The 17,705-nt window shown below is 37.9% G+C and overlaps 2 pseudogenes; both read right to left on the minus strand.

The window, feature by feature from the left end:
- Window positions 1-13,971, minus strand: part of LOC128127859 (DNA-directed RNA polymerase subunit beta'-like) — a 29,886-nt pseudogene extending 15,915 nt beyond the window's left edge.
- A 5-nt stretch (window positions 13,972-13,976) lies between these two features.
- LOC128128706 (DNA-directed RNA polymerase subunit beta-like) lies at window positions 13,977-16,618 on the minus strand (annotated as a pseudogene).
- Between the last annotated feature and the right edge of the window lie 1,087 nt (window positions 16,619-17,705).

The following is a 17,705-nucleotide window of genomic DNA, read 5'->3' on the forward strand; positions in this document are numbered from 1 at the left end:
TGATTTTGACAATTCACATGGATAAGAACACATACACCGGTAAATCTAAGTGTCATAAGGTTTCTCTCCGATTCATGAAAATGATGGTGAGGAAACACTTTCACTAAGTAGATTTTATCTAGATAGCAATTGTGATATTTGCATTCTCAAAGTCGTTAGTGGAGCGCGTGTGGTTAACCGACACACTAATATGGACTCGTGAGAAGTGGCAAAAAGGTCTAACCATTATGATTACGGCATACCTCTTCATAATTGTTTAGACTCACAAGTGTGCCATCTAAAGGAAGGTGTATGATTTTGATAAAGTCTTATCAAAACAATCTAGTATCAGAAATCTGAACTTTGGTAAGAAAGTGAGCTGATTTCTGGGTACATGTCAAAGCTAGTGGGAGCATAAGTGTTATGCTAATAATCATCATGTTAGTGGGAGCATGATAATTATGTTAAGTATTGCAAGCTAGCAATGTTAATTATAGAAAACAAAAGTTTCAATTGGGAAAAAGTTGTTTTGCTATAATTAAGGGAGAGGAAATTATACTTCATCTCAAATCTATAAGCTTAGATCGTGAGGTTTTAATCATTTAGTCAAGGATATATATATGAATTTCATGTTGGAATGGCTCAACATAAGGAAATTCTGTATATGGGTCCATTATTTGCGTTCTAAAATTCGATTATGATTACGGCATCCCTTTTCATAATCTGAATTATGAGAACTTGGCAAATTGAAATGGACATATTATAGCAAAAGACTGGTTTAGTCTTTATGTGAGACATCATGAATCGTGTCCCATATGCTTCAGATATAGGATCGATTACATGTGCTATATTCATCCTTTCTAAAATTTTCCAAATGCCTAGGGCATTAAGAAGGGAAAAGGTTTAGAACTGGATATGACTAAAAGGATTAAACAATTGTCGAGGACAATCTAAGGTTTACCAAAGATTGGTTGCTCAAGGACAGTTGGAAGTATAGTGATAATTCTGGAAGGACCATATTGACATAATCTGTAAGGAGGCAACTCTTGTTCAGAAGTGATAGTCAAAATGGAATCTGGAAATGTTTCAAAGTTAGAATTAAGGAAACTTAATGCAAGAAGGATATTTCCAAGGAGTTGATCTCCTTTGGAATACTCTGTAAGATTGTTGCCAAGTCTTTGTGACTTTGTGCATAATCATTACAAGAGGATCAATGCATATAAGTTTAGAATCTAACAGATTTCAGTAAATGACATGAATTTGGAATTCTTGTATTTGCAGTAAGGATTTGGGAGTGTGAAAAGAGAATTATTGAAGTTATGTTCAATGGATCTAGTTCACAAAGTAAAGATCATAGACAAACATAGTATGCATACTTGGTGTATGGCATGACTAGTGTTTAGAAAACATAGTGTACATGCTTGGAGCATGGGATCACTATTGTTTTAAATTCAAGAATAAAGTTGATAGCTGAAACAGTATACAATGAATAATGTGTAATCATATGGTGATAAATAAAAGGTGTTTTATTTATATTCATAAGTTCTAAGACCATATTGGATTCAATTATTATTGTGTTTCATTTTGCATGTTTTGACTTCCCGAATAAACTAGGTTATTCTTTCGGAATGACTAAGTTATTCAAACCATCCACAGTCGGTCATATGTTGGAAGTAGATATGAATTAAGACTGTCATGGGTTGGCTTGTAGAGGTCTAAGGTGTTGGACAAGGCTACAACACTCATGAGTGCTCATAAGTTCTGAGTATTGGATTCAACCCGCGCTCATTGGAATCACTTCATGGATTTTATCACGAGTGATCATGAGACGATAATATCTTATATTCTTCAAACCTAGAGATATGAGTTGTTACTATGAGTTGATAGTACATTGATTGCACGAAACCGCATTTGGTAACTCTGTGCTATAAAACGTGCCTTTGTGTATGATTCAACAAGTAGTAGAACAAGCCATATGAGTCGAAGTTTATCCATTCCTTTTACCTTCGGGATAAAAGCGATATCTGTGGGCCCCTCGATGATTTGATGATGACAAATGGAAGTGCTCGGCCGAGCCAGGACTGATTTGATTTGTTCAATTAGTCAGTCGTCATAAATCGGAAATCGGGAAACAACAAATGGACAGAGAGAATGATTATAATCCATGTCTCAGTCCATATGATATCTAGAATGGAGGAATATATGATCCCTTATCTAATGGACAAGTCACTGACAAAGGTCAGAGTTCATCGACAAGGTCAGAGTTCGACGGAAGCTTTTGAGAGCTACGATTGCCAGTTGGTTCCTGAAGTCATACGCAATAATAGTTTTAGACTTATCCAAGTGGGAGACTGTTGGATTAATGTCTAAGTCCATAACTATATTTGGTAAGACTTGACCCGACCCGGCATGGTCCATTTGGGTTGCATACCATCATGCACTTGGATGAGAGAAATAAGACACTTATGGTTATTAATATATTATAAGTTCTAGTATATTAATAATAAGAATAATAAGATTATTTAATTAGTATTGATCAAGAATTAATCTAGGATTAATTAAGTGATCAAAAGAAGACTAATTAAATATATGGGTTGATTGTGTAAATCACCCATACTTGTATAGTGGGCTAATGCTCCATGGATAATCAAGTTGGGCTAAAACCCATAGGATGGTCCATGGATGCTCCATGGTGTATTTGTACCCATGGATCCAAGGAAATGGAAAGTCATGACAATTAGGGTTTACCCTAATTGTAACACTATATAAAGATCTTATTCTTGACAAAATTGGCCACTAGTATTATTCTAGAGAGGGCTAGCTGATTTTGATAAGTGTAGAATTCTCTCAAGTCATTCCAAGTGTTTTGATGATTGTGATTCCATTTGAGGTGTCACACTTGGGGCACTAGGCACTCAAGCTTCATGAAGACTTTCTACATCAAAGAGGTATGTATTCTATCTTGCTATAGTTATTGTTTTGTATGCTAGATTAGGATAATACCTTGGAAGTTCTTATTTGCATGTATAATAGAGAAAACATAGATCCAAGGTATTTAGGGTTGCATGTACACTTAGGAGTGTTAGAATGCTCAAATCCCAACAGTTCAGTCACAGTAGTAGCCCCTGTATCAGATACATTGACTTCTACTGTGGGTTTGGGAATGGTAGTTGTGGTAGATTCGGTTACAAGTGGAGTTGATAATGGTATAGTGGAAATAGGAATAGAAGCAATCGGTGATGAAGGTGGCATAGTGGTTGTTTGAGTAATAACTGGTGGAGTAATAGTAGGAGCAGAAAGTTCAACTGTCTGTTTTGGTTATGGAGGTGGAGTTGGAATTGTGGTTTGTTGTGGAGATTCTGGTGGAGTAGGGGAGCGTGGAGGATTGGGCTCCCGGGTCGAGTCATGATGTACTTCCTCTTCCTCAGGTTGTTCAGCATCAGGCTCTGTTCTTGGAGAAGTGTGTTCTCTTGGCCTACGAGCCATCTTCTTTATCTTTATCTTTTTCGGTTTAGAAGAGTCCCCTTCATCAGATTTTCGTTTAGAGGACTTGGCCTTTGGTTCCTCAGGATCCTCTTTCTTTGTAGGTTTCTTTCCTCGGTTCACCGGCTTCTCCAATGCGTCTAATGCAGTTTGCTGCTCAGGAGTTAGAACCCTCGGTCCAATAGGAGGTAGTTTCCTATAATCTGCCAGGACATTGCTCTGTTCCGAAACACATCTATACATTGTTTCAGGAATCATTCCATAGTGAAGAAACCTACGTGGATCTGAAAGAATAATTTTCTTCGTATGGAAGGTAGCGCTAGTAGCAAGAAGAGCATCCTTCATGATTGGAATCTCCAAAGAATCGATAGCCTTCTTGGTAATCAAAGTCCAAAAACGGCCACAAGAGATTTCTGAATGGCGTGTCATAGTGTTTAGACTCTGCACCACTTGAGACCAAATGATGGAGCCGTAATCGAGATTGATCCCATTATAGAGGCCATAAAGAAGAGTAAGAAAACCCTTGCTGGTAGTATCGAAACCACCACTACGTTCGACCAAACCCTTAATCAACAGGGTTAATAATCCATTCCATTGGGATGGTAAACATGATTTCTTCACCTTTGTAATCGTTGTAAGCACATCCGTGTACCCCATTTCTTACATCATGGAGAACAGTTGTCATGTCGTGATGAAATCTGGTGAGATAATGGAGGAATCGACTGCAAGGCCCAAAATTGAACAAAACTTCACTTTTGAAATTGAAGATTTCTTGTTGTGGATGGTGAAGTAGATGTGATCCTTGTTCATTTCATATGTCGCCGAAGAATAAACTTGAGATAATAGCGACATTGGAACGACTTCAACCTGGGTTAGGGCTAAAACCAGGGGGAATATTTCAAGCATTCCACCACCTGTAACATATATGGATCATATAAGAACGGACTAAGTTCAATGATCATGTTTTGGTTGGGTTTTATGGTGAGCAAAGAAGATGATGCGGTCTGATCATGTGCTGATGAAGAAGTCGCCATTGATGAATGAAGAAGAAGATGAACAGTGTTTACTTGTTGTTTACGTTGAGAGAATTAAGACTGGTAAATGATAAATAAAACGTTCACCCCTTTATATACCGTTTCCTGGAGAGAAAAAATCGTGATGATGAGGTTGCTAAAACGTCGCCTGAAAAAGCGCGATGTGTGACAGTATGGTTACTCCCAGGACTACGTCAGCACGCATGAGTTTAGAAACGGATCAAATTCACGCGCCTAAATCTTATCTTTAATTGGCGTTTGAAATTCCATATAACTCCTTGTTTGGTTATGATGGATAACCAAAACTCATACCAAACAGTACCTAGAATGTTGGAAAATAAAATTTTCGTGCATAAGTGTGACAAAGAGAAAGAAATAAATCAAATGTGTATAGGATGTGAGTGATGTCAGTTAGACATAAAGCAGAGGATTCCGGGCAAGAATCACTTCCTTCAAATTCAAGATAGACTTGAAGTGCTTGTGTGGTTTCCTGAAAAATACGATCAACTGTTTGTTAATAAACATTGAAAGGCTTCTTTTAATCATAGGTTTAGGGTAGTTTGAGTTCAACCGAACTTCAAGTTTTAACATAAAACCGATCGTTGGAAGAAGTACCTGTGAGACCGATGTGGTCTATTGAACAGGTAGGTAGGATATCTTATTTTAGTGACTATTTTGGAATCAGAAATCTCAAAAAAAAAAAAATAAACTGGATCTTTTTGGGAAGAAATGCCTTAGCTATAGACAATTTCATAAAGATCTCACAAAAATATAAAGAGATTTCCTTAGGTAACCAGTAAAATCTTGAATGTATAATTCACTGTCAATTCATTTTTGGTGTTGGATTTTGGGTTTCACTCAGCACATGGTATACGTGTCTAAGATCATAAACACAGATGTTGTGTAACCATAAACCTCAGTGGTAAAGACCGAGAGTCTCAAGGGTTACGTTGGTGAACCGCAAGTAGTTGGAGAATGTAAAGAGGTGGCTTAAGGACCAAATTTACCTTCTGCTAGATAATCCTGACAGAGCAGAGAAAATCTTAACTCATATGAGAAAAGTAAGGTATCTCTAGACCGAGTAGCATAAATTAGCCTGATTTGGAAGAAACGATAGGTATAGATCGAATCATTAAGGCCTTCTCAAGATCGTAGAGGCTTAAGTCGACATGCAGCAGTATACTTCTAGGGACCCTTAACTAGTTCATGTTGAAATTAAATCATACCTGCCTTAGATCCACAGTCGGTTGTTCTTGTTACCCATATTGTCTAAGAAAAATAAAGAAAAACACCAAACAAACAATCGAGATAGATAAGATAATACTAAAAACAAAAAATATAAAATGTTTTTGGACTTTCGAAATTTTCTGAAAAAGAATAAAACTAGAAAGATAAAATATTTTTGGATTTTTGAAATTTTCTGAAAAAGAATAAAAACAGAAAGATAAAATATTTAAAGTTCAAAGCAAACAAAAGATATGCACAAAATATACAACTGAAACCTTATCTTTCAATGAGAGAAGCGAAATAGATCGAACATTCGGTTCATTTTTGTTCCAGAAAATTACGGAGCAGAGATAGACAGAGCGGTCTGTCCATTTCTGTTCCCTAAAATTCGAGAGCCGAAATAGACCGAGCGATCTGTCCATTTCGGTTGTCTAATTTTTTAATGAGAGATTTGAAGATTCGGTACCGACTCTCCTTCCATCATGCCCAAGCCTTGTAAGATTTTGTTAAAGGTTGCTTCGGGTAAGGCTTTAGTAAAGATGTCAGCCAGTTGATCAGCAGATCGAACAAAGTGAACTTCCACGTTCCCGTCTTCTACATGATCCTTGATGAAATGATACCTAAGTGCAATGTGCTTAGTTTTTGAGTGTTGCACTGGATTATGACAAATCCTTATTGCACTTTCAGAGTCGCAGTAGAGAGGAATCTTTTTCATACTTAACCCATACTCTCTTAATTGACTTTGAATCCAAACCACTTGAGAGGTACAAGATGCAGCAGCGATGTATTCAGCTTCGGCTGTGGATAATGAAACACAGGTTTGTTTCTTGGATTGCCAACTCACAAGTTTTCCGTCAAGAAATTGGCATCCACATGTAGTACTTTTTCTGTCCAGTCCACATCCTCCTAGATCAGCATCAGAAAAGGCTTGAATGAAGAATCCTGATTTAGCAGGATACCAGAGACCGAGAGATGAAGTTTTCTTTAGATATCGAAAAATATTCTTCACAGCAAGCATGTGAGGTTCTCTTGGATTGGATTGAAACCTGGCATAGTAACAAACAGAAAACATAATATCTGGTCTACTAGCTGTTAGATACATAAGAGACCCTATCATTTGACGATAAAGTGTTATGTCCACAGCAGGTTTCTCCAGAGATGGGTTTGCTTAGTGCCGAATGCCATAGGAACCTTCACTTTTGAATAACCCTTCATTCCAAATTTCGTTAGTAAGTTATTGGTGTATGCCTCCTGGTTTATAAAAATACCTTCTGGTCCCTGTCTAATGTTCAAACCAAGGAAAAAGTTAATTGGACCCATTGCGCTCATTTCAAATTTAGTCTCCATCAACTTCTCGAATTCAGTTGTTAAGCTAGGATTCGTGGAGCCGAAGATGATATCATCAACATAAATCTGAACAATCATCAAATGTTTGCCTTCCTTCTTACGAAAGAAGGTTGGGTCAACCGAACCTTGTTTAAATTTTGACATTTTTAAGAAGCGAGTTAGTGTTTCATACCAGGCTCTCGGTGCTTGTTTTAGCCCATAGACAGCTTTATCCAACACATAGCGGTTGTTCAACAAAACCAGGCGGTTGTTCAACATAGACGGTTTCTTCTAATTCTCCATTCAAGAAAGCGCATTTGACATCCATTTGGAAAACTTCGAAGTTCTTGTGGGCTGCATATGCAAGAAAGATCCTAACAGATTCCAACCTTGCTACTGGAGCAAAGGTTTCTTCATAATCTATCCCCTCTTCTTGATAATAACCTTTTACTACCAACCGAGCCTTGTTACGAATGACATTCCCCTCCGTGTCTAGCTTATTTCTAAACACCCATTTCAGGCCGACAACATAGGCATCTTTCGGTGTGCGAATCAACCTCCAAACTTTGTTGCGTTCGCACTCATTGAGCTCATCCTGCATTGCTTGAACCCAATCAGAATGATCAAGTGCAGCATTTACAGTTTTTGGCTCTATCTTGGAGATAAACGAATTAAACATACAAAATTCCATTTTAGAGAATAATGCAGTTTGTTTCGCCTTCAGTTGAGACCGAGTAAGAACACTTTCGGAAGTTTCACCAATAATTTGCTCTTTGGGATGGTCCTTTGTCCATTTTACTAATGGAGGATAGCTTGGATCATATTCTGGATTCAATTCAGCTTCTACTTCTATTTCAACATCTGACGGATCACCTTCACCTTTGTCAGTAGAACTATCACTTACTCTTTCCTTCTCCCCCTCGACTGGCGAAGTGAAGTCCCTGTCAGCATCAGAGTTTTTATTGCTTGTTGAAGTGGGTGTCTCCCCCTCGATTGGATTTTCACTTGTGATTTTTGGATTAGTTGTATCATTATTTTTTGTACTTTTAGATGTTGGGGATGAACTTGGATTCTCCCCCTCGACAGAAACTTCAGTTGTCTTTGGAGTGGTTGAGCTCTCCCCCTGGAACGTTGAAGCTTTACTTGGTGAGCCGTTGGATGACTTAGGACTTAGTGGTTCACTTTCCATCTCTTTAGTGGCTTCGTCTATGACCTTCTTCAGATTATCTACTTTGTTGTCTGCTGTTGTTGCCTCCGAATGAATTGCTTTTTCTGGTTCATCGAACAACTGAATGTATTCCTCAAACAGGTTGGATATTGGAACCGAGACCTGTCCAGATTCTGGGAATATGTCTCCTGAAGCATTGCCAGTCCTTTGAACCTTCTTCATATAATTGTCATCAAATGTGACCAAATAAGTTTCTTCAATTTTTCTGGAACTCTTATTCAACACCCTATATGCTTTTGATGACAGAGAGTAACCTAGAAATATGCCTTCATCAGCTTTAACATCAAACTTATTTCGGTTCTCTTTAGAGTTAAAAATAAAACATCGTGAACCGAAAATATGGAAAAATTTGACGTTCGGTTTCCTATTATTTAAGATCTCATAAGGAGTTATGGAGAATCTCTTGTTGAGCAAAGACCGATTCTGAGTATAACAAGCAGCAGCAATGGCATTAGCCCAGAAGTATAAAGGTAGAGAAGCGTAACTGAGCATGGTTCTGGCTGCTTCAAATAGAGAACGGTTTCGTCTTTCAACAATCCCATTCTGCTGTGGTGTATAGGGGGCCGAAAAATTGTGAGTTATCCCCTTATCAGCCAGAAAGTCTTCAAAGTCCTTGTTCTTGAATTCTAGTCCATTGTCACTTCTGATGTTTCTGACTATCTTCCTTAATTGCACTTCCACTTGCTTGATGAACACCTTCAGCTTGGGAGTTGCATCTGATTTCTGTTTAAGAAAGAAAACCCAAGTGAAACGGGAAAAGTCATCTACAATAACAAGAATGTACTTACTTCCACCGATACTCTCTATAGCAGAAGGTCCACACAAATCAATGTGTAACAGTTCAAGTGCTCCCACTATCTTAGTATTGATGCGTGTTGGGTGGCTTTTTTGGCTTTGCTTACCCATCTCACATGCTGTGCATAAATGTTCCTTATCGAACTTGAGAAGAGGAAGGCCTCGAACATGATCCCCAATCACCAATTTGTTGATATCTTTGAAATTTAGGTGTGATAGACGTCGATGCCATAACCAGCTTTCATCAGTGTTAGCCTTTGACAGAAGAAAAATAGCTGGTGTCCCTCGTATTGGATTAATATTTAAAGGGTACATCTCACCCTTCCGCGCAGATTTCAACAGAACCTTCTTGGATTGTTTTTCAATTATCTCAGACCCCTCATCATCGAATGATACCTTCAAACCTGTGCCCACAACTAATTGCGATACACTGAAGAGATTGTGCTGAAATCCCTCTACATAAGCTACCTTTCTGATTGAGAAATCTCCATTAGTTATCATGCCGTATCCTTTGATTGTTCCAACGGAATTGTTTCCAAACTTCACAGACCTACCATCTTTCAGGGACCGAAACTCCCTTAGCTCCTCCTTCCTTCCTGTCATGTGACGCGAGCAGCCAGTGTCTATATACCATTCTTCGTCAAACTACTCGTCACTGATTACCTGCAAATTCAAGCAGATTTAGGAACCCAAAGTATCTTGGATCCTGGTGAGTTTTTCACAGAGAAAGGAATTACAATAGAAGCATCAACCAAATAAGTTCGTTTAATTAGAGTTGTTTGATATTTTCTTTTAATGGTATACACCTTGATTTTTGATTTATCTTCTTTAAATTTTAGTGTATCATTTGGTGTTGCTTTTGATGGTTTTGTGTTTTTCGTTTGATTCCTAGGTTTAGTAGAGGATTTCTTATCTTCCTTCTCATAATCTGATACTAGCTTTCCTTTTCCTTTGATGTCCTTTAAAGAATTTGTTTTATCTTGGGACTTGGAGGATCCATAACTAGGATTGGAATCGAATCTGGTTTTAGGACCGAATTTGGGTCGAGGACCGAAAGTGGGTTCAGGACCGAGACTAGACTTTCGGTTCTTGGATTTGGAATAATAGGAATTTGGACTAAAGTTTTCCTTCATCTTTTCCTTTCCCTTGTCCATGGATTCTTTCCTGGGAATCTCATAGTTGGGATTTTGAGAATTCCAATTCCTTTTACGTTCATTTAGATTCGTGGCGTATCTTTGATTTCTCAGGCGTTTCTGTTCAACTAGCTCCTTCTAAGATTTGTGAACATTAAAGCTTGCCTTTGGTTTCTCTTTCTGGTGGGTTGCAGGTGACTTAGTTTGAACTACTTTCGGTGCTTCCTCTCTCTTGAGCAGAACTTTCGGTTCTTCCCTCTTGATAGGAACATCAGGTTCAACCACCGGTTCTTTAGGAACATCTTTGGTTCCACTTGTGCTTGGAATATCGAAACTGGAGGGTTTGTTGAGGGGTTCTGGTATGTATCTACCCTTGACTCTCCATGTGGTTTTCTCAGATAGTCCCACAGTTTCGTCTACGTTATCAATAGGAGCAGACCAGAAATAGTATTCGCAACCTAATACGTTATCTTCGTCAACTATTGTTCTTAATTCTGCCGTCTGCCTTTGAGTGACTCCAGTCATAGCATAAAACTGATTTGGCACGGTCTTGACCTTTTGATAAACCATGGCTTTTTCCTTGAGTTTTGGTTTCTGTTGTTTTGACAGACGAGCAAACTCAACCGAATTTTCTGATATTAGAGGTTTTTCACTCTTGGTTTCATTTTTCATAAACTTAGAACAATCAACCTCATCTTCTACTGAGATTTCACTCATCTCGCTTTCCGCATCAAATTCAGACGAATTATCTAAGTTTATTTTATTATCCTTAACAATTTTAGCATTTGACAAGTCGAATGTTTGTATAGTTTCAGTTTTAATCTTTAGCCTATCATTTTCATCTAAGATATCTTTTAACATACTTTTAGGTTCCTTAGAATCGATGAAAGTTTCTATCTTATCCTAACCTAGCCTATACGACATTGACGTTTCTTCAGAGGACACTTCTGATTCACATTCTGCTATAACTTCATCTTCTTTAAATTCAAGAAAGGGCAAAATCATCTTATGAATTTTCTTACCAATTTCACAATTTAAATGTAATTGAGTAATATTAGTATAAAGACGCTTAGCAATCAAACAAAAAACATTTCTTTGTTTTAATAACTTTAAATTGTCTCTTTTCAAATAAATACTTTCATCCCTAGCCCTAACTAACTCTGCTTCCTTCAGCTCAATCCAGATTCTCCTCTCCTCACTTTTTGAAGACACCCTGCCGAGTTGGTCAGTTAGGTTAGAATTTGCTAAGCGGGTTTGCATGAGGCTACTACTTAGGTTAGAGAATTTAGAGTTTAATTCATTCAATTCTTCTTGATAATCAATTTTTGAAATTTTAAGAGACTCAAGAATAGAATGTACCTTTTTGATCAATCGATCGCAGTCGTTGATCTTCTCACTCACTGGCTTGGCTGCAAAACACTTATTTTCTATCAGGTTCGACTCCGAATCTGCACTTTCGGTTGATGGACCAGCAAAGACGATAAAACATTTTCCACCCGAACCTTCATTCTTTGCCACATACGCCTTTCCATGAGTGGGTCTTCTAACCTCTTCGTCTTCAGAGTCGGTTGACCATACTTCTACGCCACCGAACTCATCTTCCTCAGCATTCTCCTATACAATTAAGGCATTCATTGAGCTGTTGGACGCCTTTTTCTTTTTGACTTCTTCTAATTTGCGCATATAATATGCTTCGTCATCTTCACCCTCTCTCTTCTCAGCCATCTTTCTTTGTGAAAATGATTTTTGCCGTGACAATAGTTGCAGTCATATCCGGAGTCTCCTGCAAGCTTCTTCTCCTTTTTCTCTTCATCCTTTTGAGAGGAGACTTTTGGTTCATCCTTCATCTTCTCAGAACTGTAACTTCCCTGCCAGTTTCGGTTCTTGTTGGCAGGAAATTTTCTCCTTGCAAATTTCTTTGGATTTGTGATCATCAAGGCATATTCCTCACTTGTAAGCTCGCACTCTGACATCTCTGACTCTTCTTCTTCTTTTTCAGCAGTACTTTTTCCTTTAGAAACAAGAGCCAACGATCCCATACCAGAGACCACTTTCGCTTCCTTAGTTACAACACTTTCATGGGACTTCAGTATCCCTACTAGTTTCGCCAGCGAGTATGATTTGAACTGTTCATGCGCCTTCATAGTGGAAACCACAGCCATCCATTCTAGTCTCAGCCCATTCATGAACGTTACTTTCTGCTCGATCAGCTTCCTCTCTATCCCATGCTTGATCATCTTACTTAAGAGATGATTGAACAGATCAAAGGTCTATACAAGCTTCTCTTTAGGTTTCTGTTCGAAAACTCCAAATTCTGATAGTAACAGAGTTTGAATGGAATGTTCCAGATCTTCATCAGTTGAGTAAAGTTCCTTCAGCCTATCCCAGATCTCTTTAGCAGTTGTGCATGAACCTACAAGCCGAAAGGTGTCAGATTGCAGGGCGAATCTTATCATCCGCATGGCTTTTACGTTACACAAGATCTTGTCCTTCTCATCCTGTGGCATCTTTTGAACATTCGTCACCAACTTGTTGTAATCTTTTTGCGTCTTAACAGTTGTGTTTGTCTCCGAATGTACAAACGGTCCAAGAGTGACAGCTTCCCAGATGAGATAGCCATTTTCTTCCGATCCAACCACGTAATCTTCAAAGTGATGAGCCCATACTTCTTAGTCTTGAGTATAGAGTATGGGTACTCTGGTTGTTGATCCGATGCTGTTTGAGATGTTAATTGGGTTTGTATGTGAATCTTCTTGAGACATGGTGAGCTGCTCAGAATCAAACCAGTAAACTTGAGATTAGGGTTTTATCAAAAATAGAGTTATCGTGGATATGAAGACGACGACTTCTATTTATAGGATAAAAGCGGAAACCCTAAAGAATTACATATACAGAAGGAATGTGTATTGATCACAAAGTCTCCTGCTCTGATACCAATTGTTAGAACTAAGTTCTTTTAGGATCGTATGATTCTAAGCAAGATACAAAATAAGAACGTAATAAGAACACAGGTATTGCGCTGAATATGTCGAATGATTAATGCAATAACACCTCAGAAGAGCTCGATAAAGAACTTCAATCTGTAGAGGCGTTTAGGGTTACAAGAATCAACGTAATGAAAAAACTTGTTAATATATGCATACATGCATGCATATATATACTATAACCCTAACAATCAATCTAGATAACTACGTAACTAATCTAGATAGACACGGATGGACAGGCCCAATCCGGATACAAAATACTCAGCCCAAGATGCAACACAAATATACACAATAGAATCTGTAAAATCAGAATTTCGATCAAATCACACACCGCAGTATACTAGATCTTCTAATTCGTTAAGAGGTTTATCTAAAAGAGTGACAATATAACTAGGAAGACGTTTCAAATACCACACATGCATTACCAGGTATGCGAGTTGGATGTAGCCCATTTGATATCTTCGTATTCGAGAATCAACAAACTCGACTCTGCATTGTTCACAAAATTGCGGGTCTTCCTTTTCATCTCTGATTACTCGATAATTTCCACAAGCACAAATTCCACTTTTGATAGGCCCAAAAATTCTTTCACAAAATAATCCATCTTCTTCTGGTTTATTGGTTTTGTAATGAAAGGTATAAGGTTTTGTCACCTCTCCAACTATTTCGCCATTAGGGATGATTTTTTTGGACCAAGTACTTATTTGTTGAGGAGAAACTAATCCAATTCGGAGTTGTTGATGTGTATATCGATCGATCATAGAAGAAAACTTCTGCTTGATTTCGATTAAGCTTCCTTCCTATTAAGCTGGAAAGTCTTCTCAGATACAATAAAATGATTCAGTTCCAGAGCTAAAGATTGTAGTTCTCGACCGAACAACCGAAAAGATTCTGGAGCATCTTTAGGAGTCGGTATTCTTCCTCCAAAGATTATAGTACCAAGTACTTCCTGGCGCGCTCTAATATGATCAGATTTATAAGTAAGCATCTCTTGTAAAATATAAGCAATGCCAAACCCCTCTAAAGCCCAAACCTCCATTTCTCCTACCCGTTGTCCCCCTTTCTTGGCCCTTCCTTTAAGGGGTTGTTGTGTAAAACGTGAATAACGCCCACTGGAATGCCCATGGATTTTATCATCAACTTGATGAATTAATTTCAAGATATAAGGCTTTCCTATTATAACAGGTTGTTCAAAAGGATCCCCTGTTCTTCCATCAAATATTCTGCTTTTTCCTGGAGACTCGGGTTCAAATATCCATGGATTCACTGTTTGCTTACTGGCTTCATATAATTCAGAAAACAACAGTTTTCTCGAAGCTTCTTGTTCATATCTCTCATCAAAAGGCGCTATTCAATAATGTCTGTCTAGCAAACCCCCAGCTAACCCGAGTGAAGATTCAAATATTTGTCCTATATTCATTCGGGAAGGTACTCCTAATGGGTTGAAGACCATATCAATAGGTCTTCCATCTTGCAAATAAGGCATATCTTGTCTAGGCAAAATTTTTGAAATGATACCCTTATTTCCATGTCTTCCAGCTACTTTATCGCCTACTTTTATTTCACGTTTCTGTAAAATATATACACGAATACTTTCTGTTTTCTCTATCTCATCTGTTTTAGAACTCTGGACCCATCTCACATCAATCACCTGACCCCTACCTCCTATAGGTAATTTTAGACAAGTTTCTTTTGAAGTATATACCTGCATGCCAAGTATGGTTCGTAACAATCTATCTTCGGGGGCATACGATGATTCTTTCACCATTTGGGGCGTTAATTTACCTACTAAAATATCACCTGTTTCCACCCAAGATCCCAGCATCACAATTCCATTTTTGTCTAAATTTCGGAGTAAATGGACTTCTAAATGCGGTATTTCATTAGTGACCCTTTTGGAGCCTTGGTTAATCTGAATTTCATATTTACGTATGTGAAAAGAAGTATAAATATCTTCATATACCAAGCGCTCACTAATGAGTACTGCATCTTCCAAATTGTAACCTTCCCATGGCATATAAGCTACTAATACGTTTTTCCCCAAAATGCGTTCGCCACCAACTGTAGCAGCACCATACGCTAAAATTTGTCCCTTCTTAATGCATTTACCCCACTAAACCTGGGGTTTTTGATGCATACAAGTATTTTTGTTGGAACATTGATACATAACTAATGGAATCCTTAGAGTATCCTCATTACCTGATAAAAGGATCTTGTCAGTATCGATATAAATAATCTCTCCCTCGTGTTCGGCTATAGCAAGAGCCCCTGAATCTAGAGCCGCATGGCCTTCCAATCCAATTCCAACAATGCACTTCTCGGACTGATAAAGAGGGACTGCTTGGCATTGCATGTTAAAACTCATTAAAGCCCGATTCACATCATTATGCTCGATAAACGGAATGAGGGAAGCTCCAATAGAAAAATATTGGAAGGAAAAAATACTTCGAAGATGAACCTGTTCCCATGCAATAGTCAGGAATTCTTGACGATATCGAGCTGGAACAACTTGTTCTTCCTGAATACCCTGATTCAAGGCCAAAGAATTTCCTGCCGCTACCATATAGTATTCATCTCCGCCCGATGATAAATAAAGTATCCGTGCCCCTTTTGATCTCTCAGAATTTTATAAAACAGACTTTCTAGAGACCCCCAACGACCAATCCTGGCATGAATTGCTAAGGATCCAATAAGTCCAACATTTATTCCTTCAGATGTGTCAATTGGGCAAAGATGCCCATAGTGACTAGGATGAATATCTCGTATTGGAAAAGTAGCAGTTCGCGCAGTCAATCCCCCCGGGCCCAAATAACTCAATTTTCTCCCATGAACTACTTGTGTCAATGGATTAGTTCGATCCAAAACTTGAGATAATGGGTGTAAACGGAAAAAAACTTTATAAGTATCTGTTAATGGGGTTGAATTTACCAAGTTCTGAGGAGTTGGTGTCCAGTTATGCTTAAGTGCTACATATATGTTTCCTCGAGCCATATTTTCTAAATGAACCAAGGCCAATCCAAATTGCTCTTGTAAAAGATCTGCTACAGAACGAATACGTTTATTTTGCAAATGATTCATATCGTCAAGTGTACCCATTCCAAATTTGATTCGAATCAAACGATCCGCGGCTGCCAATATATCTCGCGGTAACAAAAATGTATTGTTCTGGGGTATATCAATGTTCAGTCTCCGATTCATATTTCGTCGACCAATCCCTCCCAATTCACATCTTTGTTGAAAGAATTTTTTTTGTAAATCCTTAGATAAGGATTCAGAAAATACCGGATCTCCCTCTACACAAGCAAATTGTTGATAAAACTCCAAAATAGCATTTTCTTTTGACCCTATTTGTTTTTTATCATTCAGAAAAGACAAAAATAGTTCAGGATAGCAAACATTCTCTAGAATTTCTCTTATATTCAACCCCATAGCTATTTTGACCCTATGGGGTTGAATATAAGAGAAATTCTAGAGAATGTTTGCTATCCTGAACTATTTTTGTCTTTTCTGAATGATAAAAAACAAATAGGGTCAAAAGAAAATGCTATTATAATGGAACGGAATTGAGAAAACAGTCCTAGAAACAGAATTCTCCTGCTTAGTCTTACTATGCTTTGGGATTTTTTTATAATATAAAAACTGAGTCAGTTTCTTATATTATAATGTAAAACGGTATTGATATTCTAATCTACTTGAATATTTAATACCAGAAAACTAAAGGAATGTTGTATTGATGAACCCGGCGGATATACCTAATGTCTTTTCTCTTATTTTATTTTTTATTGCCCTCCTGTCGTCAATTGACAGTTGACAATATTATATATATATATATATATATATATATATATATATATATATATATATATGTATGTATAATTTGATATGACTTTGATATGATTTAGGGCTCAATAAAATTCCCGAATCAGACTTTGGTAAATCATTTTTTTTGCATCTCCTGCTCTGCTGATTTAGAGGTACCGTATCTTGGATCCAATGCAAAACTCTTTCTGAATGAGAGAGATAAAGACAAGAAAAAACAATGAAATAAAGTTGAAAGATTGTATAGTTTAATGGTAAAGTTTGATTCCCATTAACTCCCATAAAAGTTAACGAGTTTTTCGGTTTGATTCATATCCTATTCATCTTCTAAAGGTGTCCCTCGGATGATTTATTTTTAAGTTACGGTGGCCTTAGGCCTTATTCCCTATTGTATTTGTATTGTGTAGTGCTTTTTGATTTCCTAAAGGTGGCCATAGGCCCCTATGGTCCAGTGGTTACAACCTCTCTCTTTCACGGAGAAAACGAGGGTTCAAGTCCCTCTAGGGGTATACCAAGACCATAGGAGTAGGATTTTATCAAAAGTGAAATGTATTTGTCAAGTCCGCCTGGTAGACGAAAGGAAGTTGATTATGGAATGTCTAATTAGGCGTTGGGTCGATGCCCGAGTGGTTAATGGGGACGGACTATAACTCATTGACAATATGTCTACGCTGGTCCAAATCTAGCTCGGCCCAAA

This window comes from Lactuca sativa, chromosome 1 (assembly GCF_002870075.4).
Source record: "Lactuca sativa cultivar Salinas chromosome 1, Lsat_Salinas_v11, whole genome shotgun sequence".
In the NCBI taxonomy this organism is placed as follows: Eukaryota; Viridiplantae; Streptophyta; class Magnoliopsida; order Asterales; family Asteraceae; genus Lactuca; species Lactuca sativa.